Raw genomic sequence first — 10,116 nt, 5'->3', positions numbered from 1 at the left:
AAAGTTTGAAGCACTATCCTCAAATGTTGCTTGAGCTCCTCAGCGCTACGGGAATACACCACATATTTTTGTACGTAAAAGTATATTGTAAGTCGATTGATGTAAGCTCAAAAATGAGAACATTTTTGAAAGTACTTAAAGCAAATTTTAATGTTACTCTAGGTGTTAAAAAAATTAAAGATCATGGATAACAAGTACCAATAGGGTTTGAAGTCTTAGAAGCTACACAAATTAAAGAAACGAAGTTTCATCGAAAGTCAATAAGTTAGGAATGTTATAACGTGTACTTTTGGGGTGAGACTAGGGTACTTAACATGATAAGAAGGTTATGTTATGAGTTAATTTACTTGTACGATAGTCATGTGTTATGTTTTGAAGTTAAGCGAGTTGCGGAACAAAAGTTTGAAAAGGTCATCACAAGTTACATCCATATATGTGATGAAAATTATGTCAAATGTAGCTGAGCATTTCTCCCAATTTACTTTGAATTTGTAAGGCCCCGTCAAAAAAATCCAAATGATTTAAGATTTTAAAGTGTGATAGCAGTATTCGGGGCTAACACGTCGTTTATCAAGCATAAGTGGTATCATATTAAGCAAATGACCTCCAAATTAAGTTTTGATTAAAGCATTATATCCATATAGAAATTACAGAGCCATAGCAAAAATAATCGGTTAATTAGGACATCGTATAGGAGTGTTATGCCCTTTTTCCGGGTGAAATAGAAACGATTTCCCATTGTCGGCGCCCCGGGTAGCGTACGGTGCTATCCCTGCACTGGGACTATTGAGGTTCTGGAACTAGCGCCACAGGTAGCGCCCCACCCTACCAGTGGCACCCGAAATATTATATACTAATTTTGGGTTTACATTAGACGGTACTTTTCAAACTAGAGGAAAAACCAAGAAAAGTCAAATCTTAGTCAAAAGCATTATTCAATTACCAAAAACCTTTTAGTAACTACATAAGGAATAAATGAAAAAAGTCAAACAAATTCCAAAAAGAAAAGATAAAATATAACTATTTTGATATAAATATAGTATTTGATTCATACCTCTATCTAGTTAATAATTATATTTACAATTTTAAAGAATCTTAAAATAATTACATGTGTCTACATATTACTTTTATAATTTGATTGAATCTCTTATGCTTCATGTTAATAATGGATGTAACTACTTACTAAAAAATAAATACTACTAACTTCAAAATCATATCATATCTCTATTATAAAAAGAAAAGCTATGAAACAGTTATAAGCACTTCTATAGGAAAAAAGTACATACAAGCAAGATAAAAAATAGTTGTTTAAGATGGCAAAATCAACTAATTCTATGGGATACAATATTATTGTCATCTTTGTTCTTTTTTCTCCATTAACTCTAGCAACACTAGAACCATTACCTGCACCAGAGCCATCATCTGCACCGGAAGCAACATCACCGATAATGTCATTAAAATTGTCTGTTGCAAGTCGTAGCACTCGTGTGTCTGTTTCAGGTAACTTAGTCTTAAGGATTTTTTTGATTATTTTTATCCTCATATTAATAGAAAATATATTTTCAACTCGAAGTGGCTATGTATAACTAAACTTATACTTTTAAATATATCTAACTATTCAAAATCACATTTGGGATGTTTAAATTCAATATTTGGATGTCTGAATTTCCTGATTGTTTTTAAAAGATATTTTTACGTTAAATGATTGAAAGCTTCTAAGTATAATTATTTCTAAAACAAAATTTTGGTTTTCAAATATATACTCTCTCATTGATTCGAATTGGCTCATCATGCTTTCTTCTATTATATGAGGAGTCTTTATGATATAATTTTGAATAATTTGATAAATGAAGAATATTTGTTTTGGCAATTTCAGGTTGCTTTGGATTATGTAAGAAATTCAAATGTTGCAATTGTCAGGCAGAGTTTCCGTATCTATGCGTCTCATGTTGTTGAGAATAAAAATAGTATAATCATGTTTTTGTTACCATGATGTGGTTAACAACACAGTTATATAATAAGTGTCAAATAAAATTATTTTTTAACTTTGAAGCGTTCATTTAATAAAAGCAACACAATGAATGATTATTGTATTCATTCTAAAAGTGTTATTATTGCATTTTTTCGTTTTTTGCTAGTACTTTCATTTCCCTCGTACTTATAACGAGGTTTTCAACAAAACACAAAATTTAAAACACACTAAAAAAAATTAATAAAAATAGATAGGCGGAATGACATAACATTTCGAGAAAAATGGGTGTAACATAACAAAGAGAGTTTTTTGTTACAAATAATCAAAATAAGAAATCACAATAAAACAAAATAAAGAAAGAGAAAAACGAACTAACTGAAATAATTTGATGCAACATATTTTTCTCTTCAATCAAAATAAAGATATTCCATATAATGGATGAGATATTCTATATAGCCACCCGAGCCGTCCAAGAACGCGACCAATCACAGCAACAAGTCCGTAAATACTACCCAGACCTATCCAAATCCCCCAAACACATACTATAACATCACATCTACCAATCAACGATCAAACCACAAATTAAACGTCTCTTAAATTTATAAGCTTCTAAACTCCAAACCAAGCGTCTGATTCATGCCTAACAAATCCGGATTATATCCAAACTTTTCACACAAGTCCAAATGATATAATAAACGTATTCCAAGTCCTAGAACGAAAATCCGAACCCGATATCATCAAAGTCAACTTTTGGTCAAACCTATAAACTTTCCAAACCTTCAACATTTCATTTTTGGCAATTAGAGCCAAAACACTCTAAGAACCTCCAAATCCAAATCCAGATATAAGCTTAAGTCCAAAATCACCATAAAACATATTGGAACCATCAAATCACTAATCCGGGGTCACAACTTGTGTTGCAATAAAATTCTACGTTCCGAGGATTTAAAACCCTCCCTTAGCAACACCTCGATTTACATGCGCAGTTCGGGCACATAGCCGGAAAGCTTAAATGTGAAAATCTGTGAAAAATGATAAGTTTTGACTGTAAAATGAATAAATTTGACTTTGGTAAATATTTTGGGTAAACGAACTCGGACCTGTTGTTTGACGGTCCCGGAGGGTCCATAGGAAAATATGGGACTTGGGCGTATGCCCGAAATCGAATTCCGAGGTCGCAAGCCCGGGAAATAAATTTTTAAAGGAAATTGTTTAAAGAAATTTTAAATGAAATTTGGTTAGAACATGATGGTATCGGGCCCGTATTTTTGGTTCCAGCGCCCGATACAGGTCTTATATATGATTTAAGACGTTTCTGTGGAATTTGGTGAAAAACGAATGTCATTTGACGTGATTCGGACTTAAATTGCAAAATTGATGTTTAAAGAAGTTTTGAGAAATTTCATTGATCTCGAGGTTTAAATTGATGTTCATGAGTTTATTTTGGTGAATTGATTACACGAATAAGTCCGTATGATGATTTTGAGGTTTTGTGTGCACTTGGTTTGGAGTTCCGAGGGCTCGGGTGAGTTTCGGGTAGGTTTGGGATGTTTTAGACTTAAAACCAGAAGTTGCAGGTCTCTGAACCCGCCAGTGCGGTCCGCACAAAAACATGTGCGACCGCGGAAGGGGGATAGTGTAGTCCGCGGTCGGTTTCGTGCGGTTCGCGGTGGAGGCCTGTTCGGCCGCAGTCCATTTCGTACGGTCCGCACAGGGTACTGGACCACAGTACCCTCAGGAAGGCCTGTACGGCCGCAATCCATTTTGTGCGGTCCGCACAGGGGGTCTAAGAGGGGCATAAATAGACGAGATTTTCAGTTATTTTGCATTTTTCAAAAACCCTAAAAAACATAAGAGGCGATTTTTCAAACAAACTTTCTTCTCCAAATCAACTGTAAGTCATTCTTTTTACTAGTTTTCTTCAATCATTAAAATCTTTTATCATGATTTCAACTTCAAATCAATGATTTTCATGGGAAAAATTGGGTGTTTTGGGTAGAACCTAGGTTTCTAAAAAATTGGGAATTTGGACCTCGATTTGAGGTCCGATTTCAAAACAAATTACATATTTGAGCTCGTGGGGGAATGGGTAATCGGGTTTTGGTTCGAACCTCGAGTATTGACCACGTGGGGCCGGGGGCAATTTTAACCTTTTTAGTAAAACTTTGGAAAACTCATTTTCATGCATTCAAATTGATTCATATAGCGTTTATTGATGTAATTAAATAACTTGTGGCTAGATACGAGCGAATTGGCGGAGGAATCAAGGGGTAAAGCTATAATTGAAACTTGAGTTGTGTTCGAGGCATCGAGGTAAGTGTTTGGTCTAACCATAGCTTGAGGGATTAGGAGTTGTGTCTTATTTGCTACATGTTAATTGTGGAGTACGATGTATAGGCATGGTGACGAGTATTTATACGTCGGTGCCAAGCATACCCGTGAGTCTTGTATTATAATTGTTATGACTCCGTTGTGGTTTATTGCGCTTCATATGTTATTATCACCTTTGTTCCCTTGTCGGGTTATTTGTTTGATATTAATGATCCCTTGCTGGGATGTTTGTTTTGATAGTATTGTTCCCTTGCCGGGATGTTTGTTTGATATTATTGTTCCCTTGCCGGGATGTTGTTGAAATATCATTGTTCCCTTGCCGGAAAGTTGTTATATTGCTCTTGTACCCTTGTCGGGATTCCTTGTGATTATTGTTGGCTTGTAAATGGGAGCAGGTGGTATGCCTACCACAAGATATAATGAAATGGGAGCTGGTGGTATGCCTACCACAAGATATAATAAAATGGGAGCTGGTGGTATGCCTACCACAAGATATAATGAAATGGGAGCGGGTAGTACACCTGCCACGAGATACAGGACATGGGATCGGGTTGCACGTCTGGAACAAGACGTGAAAAGAAAGTGAAATCTGCCTTTGTTTTCCTTATTCTTGTTAGTGGTTGGATTTTTATTCCTTTATAGTTCTCTTGATATTTGGTTTACCTGCTATTCCCCGAAGCATATTTCCCCCTCGCATACTTACTTGTTTATTCCTGCTTTACTTTCTGTAGTATATCATATAACTGCACAGGATTATCTGGAGTCTGGTCATAGCCTTGTACTACCTCATCGGGGTTAGGCCAGGCACTTACCAGCACATGGGGTCGGTTGTGTTGATGCTACACTCTGCACTTATGTGCAGATACCGGAGAAGCATTGGGTCAGCAACAGTAGCTTGGGAGCCATCCTTCAGTCCACCAAGATTCCAAGGTAGTCCTGTAGGCGTTCGCAGGCCCGACGTCTCTTCTATAAGTTATTTTGTTCTGTTATCATTGTATCCGAGACAGACAGCGTTCCTTCTTTCAAACGTTTGTATGTAGTAATCATATGTAGTCCGTGAATGTTGTGACACCAGTTTCTGGGTAAAGGCATATATTGATTTCTGTATTATTTTGGCTTATTTTGTTTAAGTCTTCCGCTTAATCTCATATTCCGCTATTATTTACATGTTTATCACCTGGTAATGCAAGTTGTTAAAAGGATTAAACTAAAGGAGTGAAGAATTTTCTAAATTTCATGGCTTGCCTAGCTTCTACGAGTAGGCGCCCTCACGACTCCCGAGGGTGGGAAATCTGGGTCATGACAAGTTGGTATCAGAGCTCTAGGTTACATAGGTCTCACAATTCACGGACAAGCTCAGTAGAGTCTGAGGGATCGATACGGAGACGTCTGTATTTATCCCCTAGAGGCTACAGGGTTAGGAAAAACTTCACATTCGTTCCTTGTTGTCGTGCGGTTTTTTTTCCAATTCTAATTGAATTTCCACTCTGTTCTTATGCAGATGGCGAGAACACGCGCTTCCTCATTCACTGACCAGCAGCTCAATCCCCTAGCAGCAGTTCCCACGAGGGGCAGAGGCCGAGGCCGAGGCCGTGCTAGAGGCCGAGGTAGGGGCAGAGCTCAGCCCCGAGCAGCAGCACCAGTGGCGGAGCCTCAGGTTGACTTTGATGATGAGGTTCCAGCCCCAACAGTTCCGATGGGCCCAGCTTAGGTCCCAGAGCGGTTTATTGCTACCCCAGTTCTTCAGGATGCTCTGGTCCGTTTAGTGGGCCTCATGGAGAGTGTCACCCGAGCAGGCTTGCTTCCTGTAGCACCGGCCATATCTCAAGCTAGAGGAGGAGCCTAGACTCCTGCTACTCGTACTCCGGAGCAGGTAGCTCCCCAGATTCAGACTCCAACGGTCTAGCCAGCTGGAGCAGTTCAGCCGGGTGTGGTAGCTCAGACCGGTGATGGAGCATCTATGTCTGCCGATGCTTTGTGAAGGTTGGATAGGTTCACCAAGCTTTTCACTACTACTTTCAGCGCTGCATCTATTGAGGATCCCCAGGATTATCTAGATAGCTTCCTTGAGGTTCTTAGGAATATGGGGATAGTTGAGACCAATGGGGTCGATTTTGCTACTTTTCGCTTATCTGGATCCGCCAAGACTTGGTGGAGAGATTATTGCTTAGCTATACCAGCCAGATCGCCAGCCTTGACTTGGAAGCAGTTTACGCAGCTATTTCTGGAGAAGTTTCTCCCCATCACTCAAAGAGAGGCCTATCGGAGGTAGTTTGAGCGCCTCTAGCAGGGTTCTATGACTGTTACCCAATATGAGACCAGATTCATCGACTTGGCACGCTATGCCCTTGTCATCCTTCCTACCGAGAGAGAGAGGGTGAGGAGGTTTATTGATGGTCTTATTCAGCCGATTCGTCTTCAGATGGATAGGGAGGCTGGGAGTGAGATTACTTTTCAGGAGGCGGCCAATGTGGCCAGGAGAGTGGAGATGGTTCTATCATAGGGAGGTGGTCATGGGTCGGATAAGAGGCCCTGTCATTCAGGCAAATTCAATGGTACCTCATCTGGAGGTAGAGATTTATATGGTAGAGTCCATCCCCCTAGGCCTTTCCAATCAGCACTTCAGGTTTCTCATGGTGCTTCAGGTAGTCGTGGTCCTCAGATGCAGTATTCTGATTAGCAGTCCTACAGTGCACCACCAAAACCTATCAGTGCACCACCGCTTCAGAGTTTCCAGGGTCGTCAGCCCCAGTAGTCGAGGGCTTGTTTTACTTATGGCGACACGAGGCACATTGTTATGTATTGACCTCAAACTTCGAGCAATTCTCCGCATCAGGGTTCCCGTGCTATGGTTCAGGCACCAGGTGTCCCACAGGCCGCCCAGCCAGCTAGAGGTGGGGGTAGAGGTGCTAGAGGTGGAGGTAAAGGTGCTAGAGGTGGAGGCCAGCCAGTTGCAGGCTGTCCCAGAGATGTAGTTCAGAGATGTAGTTTAGGGTGGTGGGGCCCAGCCCCGATGTTATGCTCTCCCAGCCAAGCCCGAGGATGAGTTTTTAGATGCAGTTATTACAGGTACGATTCTCGTTTGTGATAGAGATGCTTCAGTGTTGTTTGATCCAAGGTCTACATACTCGTATGTGTCATCTTATTTTGCACCGTATTTGAGCATGCCTAGTGATTCATTGAGTGTTCCTGTTTATGTGTCTACACCGGTGGGTGATTCTACTGTAGTCGATCGAGTCCATCGTTCTTGTGTTGTGGTGATTAGGGTTCTTGAGACTCGTGTAGATTTGTTGCTTTTAGACATGGTCGATTTCGATGTTATATTGGGAATGGACTAGTTATCATCTTACGACGCTATCTTGGACTGTCATGCCAAGACTATGACCTTAGCTTTACCGGGTATGCCTCGTTTAGAATGGAGAGGGACTCCTGGTCATTTTACCCGCAGTGTCATCTCGTATGTGAAGGCTCAGCGTATGGTCAAAAAGGGGTGTTTGGCCTATTTGGCATATGTTCGCAATTCTGGTGGTGAGGTTTCATCTATTGATTTTGTGCCCATCGTTCATGAGTTTCCTGAGATATTCCCTTCAGACCTGCCGGGTATGCCACCCGACAAGGATATTGATTTTTGCATTGATTTGGCTCCGGGCACTTAGCCTATTTCTATCCTGTCGTATCGTATGGCCTCGCCTGAGTTGAAAGAGTTGAAGGAACAGTTGCAAAACTTGCTTGGGAAGGGTTTTATTAGACCCAATGTTTCGCCTTGGGGTGCGCCGGTGTTTTTTGTTAAGAAGAAGGATGTGTCGATGAGGATGTGTATTGATTACCGGCAGTTGAACAAGGTTACGATCAAGAATAAGTATCCATTGGCGAGGATTGATGATTTGTTTGATCAGCTTCAGGGTGCCAAGGTATTTTCAAAGTTTGACTTAAGATCTGGATACCATCAATTGAGGATTAGGGCATCTGATGTCCCTAAGACAGTTTTCCTCATTTGGTACGGGCATTATGAGTTCTTGGTTATGTCATTCGGGTTGACAAATACCCCAGTAGCTTTTATGTATTTGATGAACCGGATGTTCAGGCCTTATTTGGTTTCGTTCGTGATAGTCTTCATTGATGATATTTTGATATATTCCCGCAGCCGGGAGGAGCACGAACAGCATCTTAGAGTGGTTCTTCAGACCTTGAGGGATAATCAGTTATATGCTAAGTTCTCGAAGTGTGAGTTCTAGTTGAGTTCAGTTGCATTTTTGGGTCATATTGTATCAGCAGAGGGTATTTAGGTTGATCTGAAGAAGATTGAGGCAGTCAAGAACTGGCCTAGACCAGCATCAGCTATAGAGATTCAGAGTTTCTTGGGATTGGCAAGCTACTATCGTCAGTTCGTGGAGGGATTTTCATCTATCGCAACCCCGATGACCAGGCCTAATGAGCCCAGGGCCATACTATGAATCTAAGGATTCCTTTTAACTCAAAGACCAATTCATCGGGCCAACGACCGACAAATATCAAGGCAAAAGGAAATGCATGAAAAATAAAACCGTGAGGCTTCCTTTTATCCATGTATGTGAGAGAATACAAGCTTCATTTACGAAGTTCTTTGAAAGCACTATACACAAAACAATAAAGGAAGGGCCTAATCTACGTCCCCCTTGAGGACTATTGTCTGTCGGCCTCCTTTTCGCCATCTTCGGCATCGAACAGAAGGAGCTTAGCACCATATTCTTCCACCTCCTCCTGCTTTATCTCTTCCGAGAGGTCGAAGCCCCTGGCATGTATTTCCTCGAGGGTTTCCCTCCGAGATTTACACCTCACGTACTCTTTATTCCTACTCTCCTGGTCTAGAGCCCCCCTTAGCTCAGCACGAGCGTCGGCAGCGTCCTTTAAGTGGATAACCACCTTCTTATCAGCCTTAGTTCGGATTACTTCGGCTTCAGCCTGAACATCCACAACTTCGGCCTTCACCTTTAGGAGCTCAGAATCGAGCCTTGAAATCATGTCCATTCGGACCAAGCTATTTTCATAAGCATTGCAAAGTTGCACCTCGAGGGCGGAAGCCTTGGCCAAAACGTCTTTCTTAGTCGACATATGGGTGTCCACCCGAGCCTTTATCTTGTCACGTTCAGACTTGACTTGACCAACTTTGCTCCTAAGGCATTCCAGGTCCCTTGTCTTCTTCTACAACTAAAATAAGCTAGACATTAGCCTCGGAAGGTAGAAGAAGAGACACGCGCTCTCTCAAAACAAACATTACCTGCTCCTTGAGGTAGCTTTCGTAGTTCAAACTTCGACTCGTCTCATACCGCAAGTATGCCGACTCATCTTCCCGTTCATCGAAGAGAAGCCTGAGGGATTTCTCTACATCCACGGCTTCTCGCAACCTGGTCTCACGACGGAGCAGCTCGGACTTGAGCTTGTTAAAATCCTATGAAAGAGAAACTCGATAAGAGAGTAAAAATTAAAAAAATATAAAATCAACACAGACGACCAAAACTCACCTCAGAATAGAGTCGTTGAGCTTTCTCGAAAGTTGAGCGCACATCTACTAGTCTGGCTCCATTTACCCCGGTAGAACCGCTCCCGGTTGGGCATGATCGCTCAGTTTATGCAGCCCCTGGCTTCGAACATCCCTCGAAGTACCTTCAATGGGAGAAGAAGTTGATGGCAGAAAATCCTCATTCCTCAAGGTGCCTTTGACGAGAAAAGAAGATGAAAATGGAGGTGGAACCGTTTTTCTAAAGCCATAGATCTCGGGTGAAGTAGGCTCAGCCGACACATCCTCTCCGATCCCTTGGCCTGGACTCGTCCTG

The 10,116-nt window shown here is 41.3% G+C and overlaps 1 long non-coding RNA gene across 1 annotated transcript; it reads left to right on the top strand.

Moving 5' to 3' along the window:
• The first annotated feature begins 1,279 nt into the window (after positions 1 to 1,279).
• LOC142181457 (uncharacterized) lies at positions 1,280 to 2,097 on the top strand. Its single transcript, XR_012710103.1, has 2 exons — positions 1,280 to 1,500; positions 1,877 to 2,097. It is a non-coding gene; the product is annotated as an uncharacterized LOC142181457 (long non-coding RNA).
• The last annotated feature ends 8,019 nt before the right edge of the window (positions 2,098 to 10,116 follow it).

This window comes from Nicotiana tabacum, chromosome 6 (assembly GCF_000715075.1).
Source record: "Nicotiana tabacum cultivar K326 chromosome 6, ASM71507v2, whole genome shotgun sequence".
Classification (NCBI taxonomy): Eukaryota; Viridiplantae; Streptophyta; class Magnoliopsida; order Solanales; family Solanaceae; genus Nicotiana; species Nicotiana tabacum.
Note: the sequence above shows the minus strand (reverse complement) of the source record. Positions and strands in the feature narration are given on the sequence as shown.